The sequence below is a fragment of the Peromyscus leucopus genome, chromosome 16_21 (assembly GCF_004664715.2).
Source record: "Peromyscus leucopus breed LL Stock chromosome 16_21, UCI_PerLeu_2.1, whole genome shotgun sequence".
In the NCBI taxonomy this organism is placed as follows: Eukaryota; Metazoa; Chordata; class Mammalia; order Rodentia; family Cricetidae; genus Peromyscus; species Peromyscus leucopus.
In genome coordinates this window covers 57,091,106-57,106,070 of record NC_051084.1, presented here as the reverse complement: position 1 = coordinate 57,106,070, position 14,965 = coordinate 57,091,106, and the positions used below count along the sequence as shown (strand labels likewise).

The 14,965-nt window shown below is 38.9% G+C and overlaps 1 protein-coding gene across 4 annotated transcripts in view; it reads right to left on the bottom strand.

Moving 5' to 3' along the window:
- Window positions 1-14,965, bottom strand: part of Adgrb3 (adhesion G protein-coupled receptor B3) — a 738,549-nt gene that overhangs the window by 431,603 nt on the left and 291,981 nt on the right. The window lies entirely within an intron of this gene.

Sequence of the window (14,965 nt, the reverse complement as noted above, 5' to 3'; positions counted from 1 at the left end):
GGAAGGGTTCCAAATCCACTTAGGAGGGAAGCTGCTCAGTTCCGTGGCTGACTGCATGGAAAAGGCGAAAAGGCTTCAAAAATAAAGGATGAAGACAGATTTCAAAGGAGACTGTCCACTGTGCTACATCCTAAGCTCCAGTATAAGGACAGAAAAAGCTCTGGGGAGGGGATAACGACTACAATTTGTACTTGAGATACCTGAACATGTGTAAGTGTTATCAAAAATGAGCTGCAACAGATAGAGACTATTCCAGAAAGCCACAAGCAATCAAAACGCAGAATTATCGAACCCAGTCCCAAAGGACACATCTACAATACAACTCCTGAATCTAAGCCTCCACCTCAAAATTGTAAAGTTGTGTTTTCTAGAAATGCCAGATACTATGCCCATGAAGCCTAGGGAATATGGTTGCCTAAACAAGAGCTGAACAAGGACAACACTGATAGACATGGTAATGTGGATGGGGAAAGCAGGGGAGCCCCAAGCAGCCTCATTCCCATATAAAGAACTATAGGCAACGCAACGAAGGGATAGGGAGAGTGGGAGAAATAGTCTTCCCCAGGAATGAGTTCACTATTGGTTATCTAATACCAAATGGTCAGCCCAGCAAACATGCACACACAAGTAACATTATACATACTGAAAAGGGTGTGTGTGTGTGTGTGTGTGTGTGTGTGTGTGTGTGTGTAATTCATGAAATAAGAAGCCATGGATTTGAATCAAAGTAAGGAGGCACAAATGGGAGGGCTTAGAGGGAGAGGAAGAGGAAGGGAAATGATCTAACTAAATTATAATCTTGAATAATAATTTAAAATTTTAATTGGTACATAGAAACCATGCCCAAGAAGGAATGTTGAGCTGATGGCTCATGTTATTATTATTTTTTTTTCTGAAGCATGTTACCTCTGTTTACCTTGTAAATTAGAAAATACCACAATGGCCTAGGAATAAAAATATACAGGGTTTTGAATTTTTTTTCCCAAGAGTATGAAGGCATCTTGTACTTTTATGTCTTAACACACTGCCATACCAACTGCTCATCAGCTGCAAGATCTGCTGCTTGGCACCCTGACTGCGAAGATAAAAGTTCATTCGGAAGATACAACTGTACTTGAAGTCACAAGTATGTAGTTAGCATGCTTGCTTAAAACAAGGTGGCAATTACCTAGTGATTAGCTGGTAATCTGTCTATTCAAACTGATTTACCGTCTCTTAAAAATAGCAGAAATTATACAGGGCTGAAATCAATTTGATGTGGGGAATTAGTTTCCCCCTCATATGCTTGAATTTGAACATTAAAGGGAAATTGACACTAAACTGCAGAGCTGGTATGGGGAAGACGGGGGAAAAACACACACTACTCATGACCCCCACGTTTCAAGCTGTACTTGCTGGCAAATCATGAATCACTGTTATTCTGTGAATTCCTTGTGCTGAAATGGAAAAGGGGGAAGAGGCTGGTCTCTGAGCTTGCAGGGCTTCCAATTCTGATTTCAGACATGTGACATACTCCTGTGAAGGATTCATCCCGCTTGCTACTAAGGTCTGAAGAAAAGGAGTTTATGAAGTTTCATGTGGTATTTTGTTTGTACATTTCAAACAGGGCCGTAGTATGTAGCCCAGTTGGACTTGGAATGTACAGTCCTGTCTCTGCCTCCCAAAACAGTGCGATTACAGGCACACACCACCATCCCAGATGTAATTACCGTCTTCTTGTAGAACGTCCTCTTTATCTTAATTTGTATGCCTGTATCTCCATGAATGACTCTGTAGTGGGTAGCCATTCCAGCTTGGATCTGGAAGTTCCAACCCCCATTGAGACTCTGGCAACTGTCACACCTACAAGGCAGGCCCAGGGGAGGCACCTGGAGACCTGAGAGCTGGATGGGCCAGCGCTCTCTCTGTGCGCTCTCTCTGTGTGCTCTCTGTGCCAGGACGCTGAACGGTGGAGGTTGAACGAACAGAGCTCCAGAGAACACCACTGGACTGCAATATACCTTCCCCAGACCCTGCGACCTACCTATTACTTAATTTGTGAGTTACGCCATTAAATAAATATCCTTTTAACTACGTGGAGTGGCCAAAATAATTTCACCAATATCTGGCGCTTAACTTGGGGCAAATTCCAAAGGCCTGGGCAGCTGAAAAAAACATACCACCGCCATGTTAAAAAGCTGAAGGGGACGGAGCCAGCAGCCACAGCGCCGTTTCAGGCTTAAAAGGCTACAGTCAATAAGACTGATTCAGATAAAATAGTTTATAATACATGTAAAAATGTACGTAGGCTTAAAGGAAAAAAAATATGTCATTATATAAATAAATATAATCTAAAAATAAATTGTTTTTAAAAAAAACAGTAAAGGTAATAAGACATGTAAAGATGGCTATCACACACAAAATCTGGATTATGCTGTCTTTGATATTCGTAACTAAACAAAAAACATTTGATTGTAAAATCTGTTCAGTTATGCCAAAATGTAAATTTTAAAGGTACCTTGACTTCAAAATTTGGATATAAAGATATGTTACTTTGGAAAAGAGGTTCTGCTTTTCTTTCCACTGAAAGCCAGAGGCTATGGATTTGTTCCAGATTAAGATACATCAGGTTTGACCAGCCAAGACCCCCTGAAAGATCTCCGATGACACCATGGCCCAGATGATCCAACATCCAGAATGGTTTCAAGGCAACTGGCTCCCACAATACAGCCTCAAGGACTACCCCATAGGCCTAAAATTTTCTTTGCGTCCCCATAAGATACAGCGCCCCCCTCCAGCAGGAAGTAGTAAGAGATGCTATGCCCAAATTCCCAAATATACCAAGCTGGCTTTAGAGGTGGAACTGGCTCACTCCCCCTCTAAACCCAGACATATTGCTTAAAAAAAAAAATGGTTAAAAGATTCTTGTGTCCCAAATCAGAAGAGCCCTCTGGTGTGGGGTAGAAAAAAACCAATATTTTTATTTAAAACAGACTGATTATAAATATGATCTCTTTCTAAAAAAGAAAAGGGGATATGATATAGATATATGGAGGATATAGAGATAATAAGATAAAAGGGTAGATTAATGAACCTACTTTTAAAGAACAACTTGTTTAAAATGTTTTACATTGGTATAGATTTTAGTTTATGTTTAAAATGTTTTACATTGGTATAAATTTTAGTTTATTGATGCAAACTTGAAGTTAATTTTGTTATACTGTGTATATATATGTTTCTATTCTTGTTTGAGGTATTATGTTTATGTAACTCATTTAAAATTATAATGGATAATTAAAAATAGATTAATAATTAGTCATTTATGATAATCATATTTGTAGCCATGTTACTTAAATCTTCTAGGTATACATAGATATATTTCAGATAGATAGGTAATCTTCAAACACTTCATAGACCTAGAGAATATGGCATTTAAATAACTTAGAATTCTCTTGACATGAGACACAATTGCTCCTGGCTGCACCAATTTGATCCGGAAAGAATGTTGGGCTTCTAAGACATTTCCATTTGGAAGTTTGTCTTCTTGGTACAAAATGGCCTACTGGTCAAAGAACTGCCCTTGCCTTGACGGCTGACAGTACGAATGCAATGCTGTCCTTTCTGGACAAGCAGGACACAAGGAAAGCGACCACTGTACTCTGCCAAGACAGGGTAAGATGGTCTTTCAGAATTCCTGCTTCTGAAAGTGGTCTGTCAGATACTCTAGGCCTGTAGCCAATTTAAATGCACCAACAATGCTGAGAAACATTAGGTGACTGTCCAGGCTGCCAGCTGTCTTGGTCTACTCTTGTAAGATTCCCAAAGTTGCTTGCATCCATCTACCATTTCTCAGGCACCATTATGTTCCTTCTCAGGTCTTTGATGTGGTTAAAGACTAGATAGTTGTAATTTCCTCAGTTATGATAAAAGATAAGTTAGATATAAAACCTTAAACTCACAAATATAAGATAGATAGGACATCTTCTTTAATATTGTAACTGTAATTCATGCTCGATAATTGTTTTGTTATATATAATTTTACCATGTTAAAGTTAAAACCTTCCTTTTTAAAAAAAAGAAAAGGGGAAGTGCTGTGGATATCACTCTATATAAATAAAACACTGATGGCCAGTGACCAGGCAGGAAGTATAGGCAGGACAAGGAGAGAGGAGAATTGGGGAAACAGGAAGAAGGGGGAGACACTGCAGCCACCGCCAGGATAAGCAGCATGTAAAGACACCGGTAAGCCACCAGCCACGTGGCAAGGTATAGATTTATAAAAATGGGTTAATTTAAGATATAAGATCAGTTAGCAAGAAGCCTACCACGGCCATACAATTTATAAGTAATATAAGCGTCTGAGTGATTATTTTATACGTGGATTGTGGGACTGCGGGGTTTGGTGGAACCTGGAGAGAAGCCCTCCAGCAACATGACTCTTCTAGGTATATTAAGTATTTAAATGCATCAAATATCTTGCTAATTTTGAATAGAACTTCATTTTAAACAAGGAATCAAAGTAGAAAAAAGTACCTAACCTGAAGCTACTCAAGGAGGAAGTAGTGACCTATGGTCAGTCAACTAGCCAGGCCATGCTCAGGGATATTTCCTTTGTCTCCAAGGACAGAAGCATTTTATTGTTCTGTTGATGAATTACTTATTTATCTTTTTCTTAAAAAACTTTTGAGTCTTGAAGTAAAAAAATACCTCAGCTCTTCATTGTCTTGTGATTATAGGTTGCCTATTTGGATTCGGTGCAGTATCTTACCAGTATGGGATAGTGTTTGGACAGTATTTTATTACATGTTGCAAGCAAATTATGTATTTCAGTCTAGCAGAGAAATTGTCTTTAGCTTTAATTTCTTAGCAAATTTAATTAGAGAGAAGTTAACATTAATGTTGAAGCGTAGCTCTAAGCTATTCGGTAAGTTCTAAGAGAGCACACACACAATTTTCCAAGAACATTGGGTTTGCTTGTCACATTATATGTTTTTAAGAACAGCTAGTTTTAACTATGTTCCCAAACGTACATGTACAAAACTACTCCTTGGTGGTACACTGGAGTAAATGGACAAGACTATTTGAGATTTAGACCACTGGCCACATATCCTTTGTGGATGGACTCATGGACTCAGTTCTTCAAGGACATTATTTGAACCCATTTGACCAATCAGCTTTACAGGTTACTGTGAGCTGCCTTGAAGTTCTCTGGCCAGAAAGAACAAGTGGGGTTGAGATTTGGAGAAACAGAATAGCTGAGCAAGGAAATTTATGTATTTTCCTATCTCGTATCTATCAAGTATCTATTTATAAAAGAAGATAGATAATTCTACAAATTATAACTTAAAAATAAAATTATAGATTTGGGGAAAATGCCATTCAATGAATGAGTCTTGGAGATAACAGAATTCTGAAAGAGTTAAAAATTATAAAGTACATATTAATATCATAGCCACCACCTAGTTTATTTAGATGACCATAAAATATTACTGTTACTTTCATTATGGCATTAATGGTATGAAATATAAATCCAGTGACCTATTATGCTCAGTGAGGCTCCACATGGAGTATGGGATGTCAGGCTGAAAAGACACTGTCCACATGAATATGTTGGAACTGAAGCTAACATAATCAATCAGATGGACTATTAAGAAGACAGAAGAATGGGAGCACAGACTAACTTTACAGGGTTTCAGTGAAAAAGATACACTCATAAGAGGGAGAAAAGGAGAAGCCTCATTAATGAACTGACTCCCAAGAGGCTCCCATGCTAACTATCAAAGTCAAGGTAGCATCAACACTAAGGTGGTCCAGATGGCTAGTAATAAAAATTGTAGTATGTAGAAAGAACACGTTCCACTTATTGCCTCCAGAAAACAGTCTGTACAAGTGTGACTTCATTACATATAATATATTGTATATGTTTATAATTGAGAAGAAAGAAGTAATGTTGCAAAGCCAGTGGAGCTGACATTGGGATACAGAATATCAGGACTCTAAGAGTATACACTAAATTTGGCAAGTAAGGAGAATGTATGCAAGATTTTTAAACCAAGTGAGTCATATGGCTAAGGCCATACTAATCAGACAAACCTGTTTAGAACAGATAATGAGGTATGACTGATATGAGTAACATAGAATTCATCAACTGCCATTTATCATCCATATTTAGCTTTAATGTTTTAGCACATTGAAGCAATTCCCCACATCATGTTGGTTCCATTTTAATTGTCAAGACACCAAGAACAAAAATCCAGTTTTCGCTGGGCTCCATATTCCACACTTTATTTTCTGTGTTCCTCTATTACTAACAGGTGTTAGCAAGGGGCATGCACAGGGCCACCTAGGAAAGAAATAGATGACTGAGGATCTGTCATTAGGAACGTGACTGCTCGGATCAATAACCGGTTCAAATGACACAAAGGATTTGCCTGTCAAGTAGAAAATTCTTCTCTGGTAGAGCCTGGCAGATGACTGCTGGCAAAGCATGCTGGGAATCTGTGAGAGGTGCAAGACAAAGTTGTAGATCTGCAGGCATGTCCCAAAGACTTTACTTTTGATTAGAAAGAGAAAACAAAGAGAATAGTGGGTGCTGAAGGGGAGGTCACTCACACCAGGTTGTGCAGGGAATCAATGAGGAAGAGAAATGTCAAATTTAATATGAGAGGTTAGTGCCTCTGTGAGCATGGAAACAAAAGAGTTATATTAATTAAAACCTCCAAATGTATTTTGATGTTCTGACTTAAGATAATTGTTAGATATATCCTAAAATTTACTTCTTTTACTACAGTAATACTCAAGATGGAAAGAAGTAAAAAAAAAAAAATAGCAATACGTGTTTCTTTAATTTTCTTCTCAATTTGAGGATGTTGCCAAATATTTCTAAATCAGACAAGGTGGCTAATAGAAGATTAGACCAAATTGATTTTTAAGTTCCTACCCTGGAATAACCTCTGTGAGTTTCCTCAAAGTCTTCTCTGATGAGCAATCTGCTAAGATGAATTATTATAATAGTTATCTCCATAGCAACAGGTTTGAGTAAAGGACCCATAGTGCCATCTAATTTAAACCTAGTCCTTTGGCCCTCAGTGTGTCTTCCTTTATTCTGCCCATAAAATTCAGCTGGTTTGTTCCAGAACTGTAGAGTAGATTATGTAAAAATAATCAAACACTTGTGCTTTGGGGAGGACTCAATACTATTTTAGATATTTATTGAGCAATAAGACCTCTCTCTCAGTCAAAGGCTATCATCAACTTCTTATTTACATCTCTGCTCTTTCAAACATACCTAAGGTGCTTGACAAGGAGAATCAGAAGTCAATACCTAGTGCCATCTACTGTCAACACTGAACTCAGTGTCTGATTTTAGGTGAATAGCTGGTGTGAACACTTGGGCATGGCATTATTTGCTGCTCTTCACCATAGCCAAATATGTTCGGTTAAAACAATTGCTTTCACCTTTTGAAGAACTCACCAGATAACAACATAATTCCTGATAAGTTATAAAGATAACATGTAATAGCAGAAAATACTAGAAATTCAGGGGATCTATGATGCACTCAAGGCAGCGTGAAGTCAAAGGACACAGTTCATGGTAGCCTGTAAAAAGTTCCAGAAGTTTCTTCTGTGGATAAGAAAATGAGCATTTGAAACTGACATATTTGGGTTTATGAAAATGACTACATCTAGCCTCAACATGGAGTGGCACATGCAACTTACAACAGCTGAATTTGTTAAGTTTCCTACACTTGTCACTACAAAATATATACGTATATAGTTTTAGTGGCTATGATTATCAACCTATCAGTCTACTAAGTGGCACCTGAGCATAAAACAAGTGAGCACAACTGGACACGTGACCTTCCCCACTGTCACATTCTTACACCATGGACAGAAATTCTGCATAAGTATCCTGCAGTGTCTCACTCCGGAAGATGAGAAACACCAGGAAGAGACACACGCTGTTATAATAAAGACACCGTGATTAAAAGCTACTTGGAGAGGAAGGGTTTATTTGACTAACACTTCCCAGTTCACAGTCCCTCATGAAGGGAAGGAACTTGGGGCAGTAACCCAGAGGCAGAAACTGAAGTGGAGACATGGGAGGTACACTGTTGACTGGCTTACTCCCTGTGGTTTGCTGAGCCTGCTTTCTAATGCAACCCAGGATTGCCTCCTTTCCCCAGGGTTGGCCCCACTCGAAGTGGGCTCTGCTCTTCCATATCAACTGTCAATCAAGAAAATGCCTCTAAAACTTCCCTATAAGCAATCTGAGGGAGGCATTTTCTCAATTCCAGCTCCTCTTCTCAGACAACTCTAGCTAGGGTCAAGTTGACCCAAAGCTAACCAGGGTACTGACTGAAGTAGAAATCTAGATCTGCTTCCGGGCACTACATATTTTTACATCAGACTTGCTCTAATGCTAATTAAGTTCTTTTCTTGCTCTTTATGGAACAGGAATAATGAGAACTGAGAATTGGACAATAAATGACCCTTTATTATAAAAAGGCTATAGTCCTACTTTTCTTTAAATGATGGCCATGAGATGTCTTTTTTTTTTTTTTGTTAAAAATTGACACCAGAAAAGCTAAAAATGAGTTTGTCTGCATTTGTGTTATAAACACACTACAGAGAGCACCCTTCATCCTTTGTGAAGAAGCTTGAGTTAAATAACACTCTGCAATGTGTCTGGGCAGTACGTCAACTTTTCACCTGTGGAGCTGAAGTCAAGGACTACATTTCATTTCTGCGTTCATTTTTAATCACAATTTTATCCTAATTATTTAACTTGAGTAGGTCAGCACAGTCTAAAAGATGATCTGGAGACCATTTTCAGCAGCAGCAGCAGCTTGTTGCAATTAGAAATGTAAATTCTCAAGCTCACACAAGTTTTACCTAACCAGAGTGTCTGATGCTCTGTCAGGACTCAACAAGCTCGGCTTCCTGTTACAAGTATTCTGCATGAATTTGAAGCCCACTAAATATTTTAAAGCATTTCCTTCAACAGTGATATAGGTGGTCCTCTGCAAAGATATAGGCACAAAGTAAAGTCCTATACCTTAATCCTTTTGTCAGACGGTCTTACTTGAGGGGGGAAAAAAATCAAAAATGAAGTTTCTCTGCCCACATGATGACTTGTAAATGGGCAGGGAAGCAGCGCTTTTGTTTACAACATGACAGTGTGCAGGAGGTTCATCCAAAAACACTGCAGTGCTGAAGACATGTTTTTGCATTATTGCTGCTACTGCTGCCCTCCTTTGGCATGGAGAGCTAGAGAAAAATACCACCATTACTTCATCTATGGCCTCCCCAGCTCCCTGGCTCCTCATGCCTCCCTTTACATTTAGTGTTCCTGAGCACAGTCAACCAGCAGGCTTCAGTCAGCACCACAGACAGAGCAAGTGTGATTCCTAAGAAGAAAACTTGATTTGTGGATGAAGAGTCATACCTTTCTGGAAGTGGTAAGATTCCAATTTAGTAATTAAGTGACTCAAGAATAATGGACATTAGTAAGAATGTCCCCAGGCAGCCAAAAAGTTAAGTCTAGTCAGTCCATTAGTAATATTTGATTTCTGTATAATGGCCAGGAAAAAAATTGGGGAAAAATATAAATTTGAATGAATGTTTCACATTGTAATAGAGAGCAAAGTCAGGGAAGTTATTACCATCCCAACATTTACCCATCAGAGCCTGAGGGTGTATGATGAAACTGACATACGTGAAATCATTATTTGGTGAGCTAGACCAATTTAAAAATTGGGATACTTCATTATCTCCCCTGGAGTGATTCTATTTCACAACCAGTAGTGTCTTAAGTTTTGGTCTCTATGGTTCTCCTTTCTTAGGAAAACAAATGAAACATCTTATGGGGCAGGGGTGGTGGTGGTGTCAATGATGCTGTTTTGGCATTGTCCTACTCTGTTTACCCATAAAGAAAAATCCTAATCTTGATGAGCACTTTTGATATGTTTTGTAGATAATGTAATAGCATTTGATTAAATCTAGATGATTACTTTTCATTAGTTATCAAAATATGTATATGTTTCTCTCTTTTTTGACAACAGAGGGTTTCTGGCCAAGGTTGATTAATTTATTTTTGAATTCAAATTAAGTGAAGCATAAAAATAAATACTAGTTCTTCCCAGGACCACTCTCCCCGCAAAAAGAAATCAAGAATGAGAATTATTAAAAATAATACTGGGAAAAATACTGTTTTAAAAGAAATACTTGTTGAAGCTTTGTTATCGACAAAATGAAAACACCTTCATAAATGTTAGGGTGATATGAACACTTCCCCAATATGTTTTTTCAATGTGTAGATTTGAAGCAATATCTTGACTGGAATTATGACCACTATTCACAAAAGGAAGAATGTTGACCATGATGAGGGGTCAAGCAGGGTTTGTGTAGTCCTAAGACTTAGAATTTAGTGTATGTCAGTTCTCCTGTAAAACTGTAAAATAATTACTTATAAATACCACTTTTTGATAAAATGGCTACATATGAGGTGTTAGTGAATAGATACAGCAAATATTATGATAAAAACATCCTATCCTCAACAGAGGCGCAAAGTTTTGAAATTAATAGTTGGGAACACCTTTTAATGCATAATACAAACTGTATCAGGTTAAATTATAGTAAAAAAGTTTGATACAGCTACGTCTGTAAATGGAACATTTTTGTCACTGTGAAAGCACTAATCTTAAAAATTATTTGGCTGACTCAAGAAGTAGGTTTCACCAGGGAACTATATATCAGTGAGAACATTGCCATTGTTTCCCAATCACCTTCCAGAAGAGAGAGAAATGGAATGCTAATACCAAGAAACACAGCATCATCTAAAATCATTTTTGGTTTTATGTGATAATCTATTGACCTGTCTTAAGTCATGAACCTTAACAAATGAACGTAACAAGGAAAAATATGCACTCTTTCTACAAACCGACCTGTAAAATGTTTTGCAAACAGCAGGTGGCAATCTTTGTAAATCTGATCGCAGCTGTTCTGTTTTTCCTATGCAGATGAGATTGCAGTTGTGGACAGTTAACAAGCTTCATATGCTAGAACTGGTTCAGATACCTTCAACTATTAAGAGGGTCTTGCTTAATCATGCTTTACTGTTCTAATGAAATTTCTCCTTTGGCAAAACAAATGTTTTTGTTTAAAGCTTGTTAATTCTCATGCAGTGCAGGGATTTCATTGTTAATCTGCCTAGGCATCCTTCGTAGCAGAGTGCTGCATGCTATTTGTCTCTTATCATTCCGAATTCACATGGCCTGAAGAATTAGCAAAGTTAATTTTAGATCTCGTGCCAACAGAAGACCTGCTGACAAACTGCAAAACGTGAAATTCATTTCTGGGCCAGAGAGATGGATCCCTGGGTAAAATGTGTTTGCTGTCTTGCCTGATGACCTCCCAGTACCTACAAGCAGGAAGGAGGGAACTAACTCCCCCAAATTGTCCCCTGACCTCTACATGTGAGTTGTGGCAGGCCTCCACACTCACCCCAATAACATAAGAAAATGCAATATGAGTAAAAATAAAGACTCTAGTTTCTGATGTGATTATTAGTATTGAAATGAAAAAGTTCTTTTAGCATTTTAGTTATGGAGAAACACAATGTTTTGACTACTGGGTAACTCTTAGAATACTTGCATTTTTAAACTGAGGTCATAGTCATTTTAGATATAAATCATTAATTTCTACACTGCAAAGAAACACCAAAAACCCGTGACCAGAACAGGGAGATCAGGAAACTTTTGCATTGTTGCTTGTCTTGCTGTTGTAACAAAAGGCCCTGGCAAAGGTAATATAAGGAATAGCAGGTTTTCAGCTCATCTTGGTAGCTGTCACATTACATTTATAATCAAGAAGCATGGAGGGAGTGTGTGGTAGGTGTCCTTTCTTCTTTTTATTAGGTCAGGCAGGTAAAGTGGATCTTCCCACCCCAAATAATCTACTGTAGTTGGTTGTTTTTACTCTTTGCCCTCTGGAGGGCCTGCCACCCAGCTCCCAAATAAATCCACAGAGTCTTTTTCTTACCTATGAATGGCCAGCCTTAGCTTGGCTTATTTTTAGGCAGCTTTTCTTAAATTATCCCATCTATCCTTTGCCTCCTGGCTTTTACCTTTTTCTATTTCTATATACCTTTTTTTCCTTCTTACTCCATGTTTGGCTGGGTGTCTGGCTGGGTGTCTGGCCCCTGGCATCCTCCACTCCTTTCCTCATTCCTTGATCTTTCTTCCCAGATTTCTCTTCTTTTTTTATTCTCTCTTCCTGCCAGCCCCACCTATTTCTCTCTCCTGCCTTGCTATTAGCCATTTAGCTCTTTATTAGACCAATCAGGTGTTTTAGACAGACAAAGTAGCACAGCTTCACAGAGTTAAACAAATGCAACATAAAAGAATGCAATACATCTTTGCATCATTAAGCAAATATTCCACAGCATAAACAAATGTGACATATCTTTAAGTAATATTCTACAACAATCTACTCTACAAAATTTCTCACAGACATGATCAGAGATTTGTCTCTGAGGTGATTCTTCTTCCTGTCTAGTTGACAAATACAAGTCATCACAAGCCTGCCATTTGTCACCTAGACACAGAACACACCACCTTTAATACATAACATCCACCTCCTGTCACAATAAGCTAATGACCATCTCATAATGCAAAATGCATTCAGTCCAACTTCAAAGGTCTCATAATTTTAAACAGTCCTAATATGTTCAAAATAACAAAATCCAGGTGTCATTGGAGACTCAAGGCAACACATAATGGTGAGCACCTATAAAATAAGGAAATACACACTTTCAAAACAATCTAGCAGGGAGAAGTATTCACATTATAAAGCAGAGAATGGAAGGATAGTATGGAACAATCAGGCAAACCAAGATGGAAACCCACAAGCTCAGACAATAAATCCTGCAGCTCTACTTAGGGAGTTCCAAAGGGCTTGAGCATCCCTGCCCTTCCAGCCCTGCTCCCTGTAGCAAACCTAGTCTCTCTCCTCCCTGCTTCATGTCTACAACCTTCTTTGCTGGAGGTCCCATGGCATCTCTGGCATCTCTGACCACCAGAGGGCTCCACTACAACACTGGCTTTACCATCACAGCTTCGTGGAGTGGCTTCTCAGGACCTCTTTGCAGGTAATCAAATTGACACACTGCCTGGGTTTATCAGCTCTCAGGCATCATGGCATAAGCCTCTGTGACTGCTCCAATCTTGCATCTTTCAAATTTCCTTAACCAGTACAAAGTGATTCTGCCAAGTTTGGGTTGCCAGCTCAGGACAGAGACTGAGTACCTTGAAACACACATCAACTTTTGTGAGCTGATTCCAATGAAAACGCCCCAATTCAGGTGCTCTCAAAGAGCAGGAATCCTTTCAGTGACATTTTTAGTTTAGGCTCGCTCATTCAAATGAAACTGTATTTTAACTGGAAGGAGCCTTTGATGGGGAAAGTCTTGCACTCAGGAAACCTATGCTCCTGTCCCAATTTAGAATGTCAAGTCACTCTTTAGTGGCACTAATCTATTCAACAATTCAATGACAGAACTTTTGAACTTTTGACAGAATGTAGACAACTTTTTTTTTGTTGTCTACATTCTTCTTATCATTATTTTTAAACTTGTCCATATACTTTTCATCATCTAAATACACGGTTCTGAATATCACTCTGCTTTACTTAAGAGTGTTTCATCATTATTATTATTATGTGTGTGTGTCTGTGTATGCTTCCTGGGTAGCTGTGTGTGTGTGTGTGTGTGTGTGTGTGTGTGTGTGTGTGTATGTGTATGTGTGCATGTGCATGAGTTTCTATGATTATATATATGTAAGTGCAGTGACATGCATGCTGTATTGTGAGAAGCAGGTTCTCTCCTTCCACTGTGGGTCCTGTCATAGAATCTAAGTTGCCAGGCTTGGATAGAAAGCATTTTTATCCCTAGGACTCTCATTTAGTTTTGGCTTTCTCCCTGTGGACTTGAATGACTGCAGTAAGCAGGAGCAGTGCCCGGCCTGCCGAAGGCTATCCTGTCTGAAGTTCCTTCCAACAAACACATCCGTCTAATACATTTAGCCTCACTCTACTCACAGCACGGACACACTACAGCCAGATCATTGAACACATAGCCATGCAGAATATTATCCAATTTCTGATGGTGCCCACGTTCACCTCCGAAACCTATGGGCAAGGCTTCTACGGTGCACGTTTCTCTTCATCTTCTACTCTTCTACCTTCACATCAGTGGGGCTCATGCTATGTTTACACTTTTGAGGGTTCTTCTAGGTAACAGATCAAAACTATTCCATATTTCTCTCACTAACCAGTTCCAAAGCCCTCAGAACTGCAAGGTCTGTTTCATGGTAACAATGACACTACTTCTTTATACCAAATTTTTGCATTAGTTAATGAACACTTTGCTGGGGCAGCATACTCTGACAAAAGCAATCTAAGGCAGAGTTTATTTCGGCACACAGTGCAGCTACAGTTTGAGGCAGCTGGTCACATTGTAAGCACAATCAGGAAGCAGGGGCAGGTGAATGCTGGGGCTTGCTTTGCTTTCTCCTTTGTATCCTGTCCAGCACTCAGGGTGGGTCTTCCCACCTCTGTTAACCTAATAGATCTGATTTCTCACTGACATGCTCAGTCCAGACATCTGTCTCCCAAGTGACTCTACATCCATCCCAATTGCAGTCAACTCAAACCAACACATCTATGGGATAAACACAACAGGGCATTCGCCTTCTCTGAGTTCATTTCACTGGGCAATTATAAGACCAACTTATCACTCTCTTGCATGTTTGTGTCAATGGTCACCTATGGTATCATCCTAAAATCGTGATTTTCACTTATTTATTGAGTTCTCAGTGTGTCACAATGACTTTAAGGAAAGAATCTAGTACTCTAAAGGAGTCTTTGCTGGAAATGATTCAAGTCTGGACAGTGTCTGTCTGGCCCATGTTATCATTTGTGCTTACAT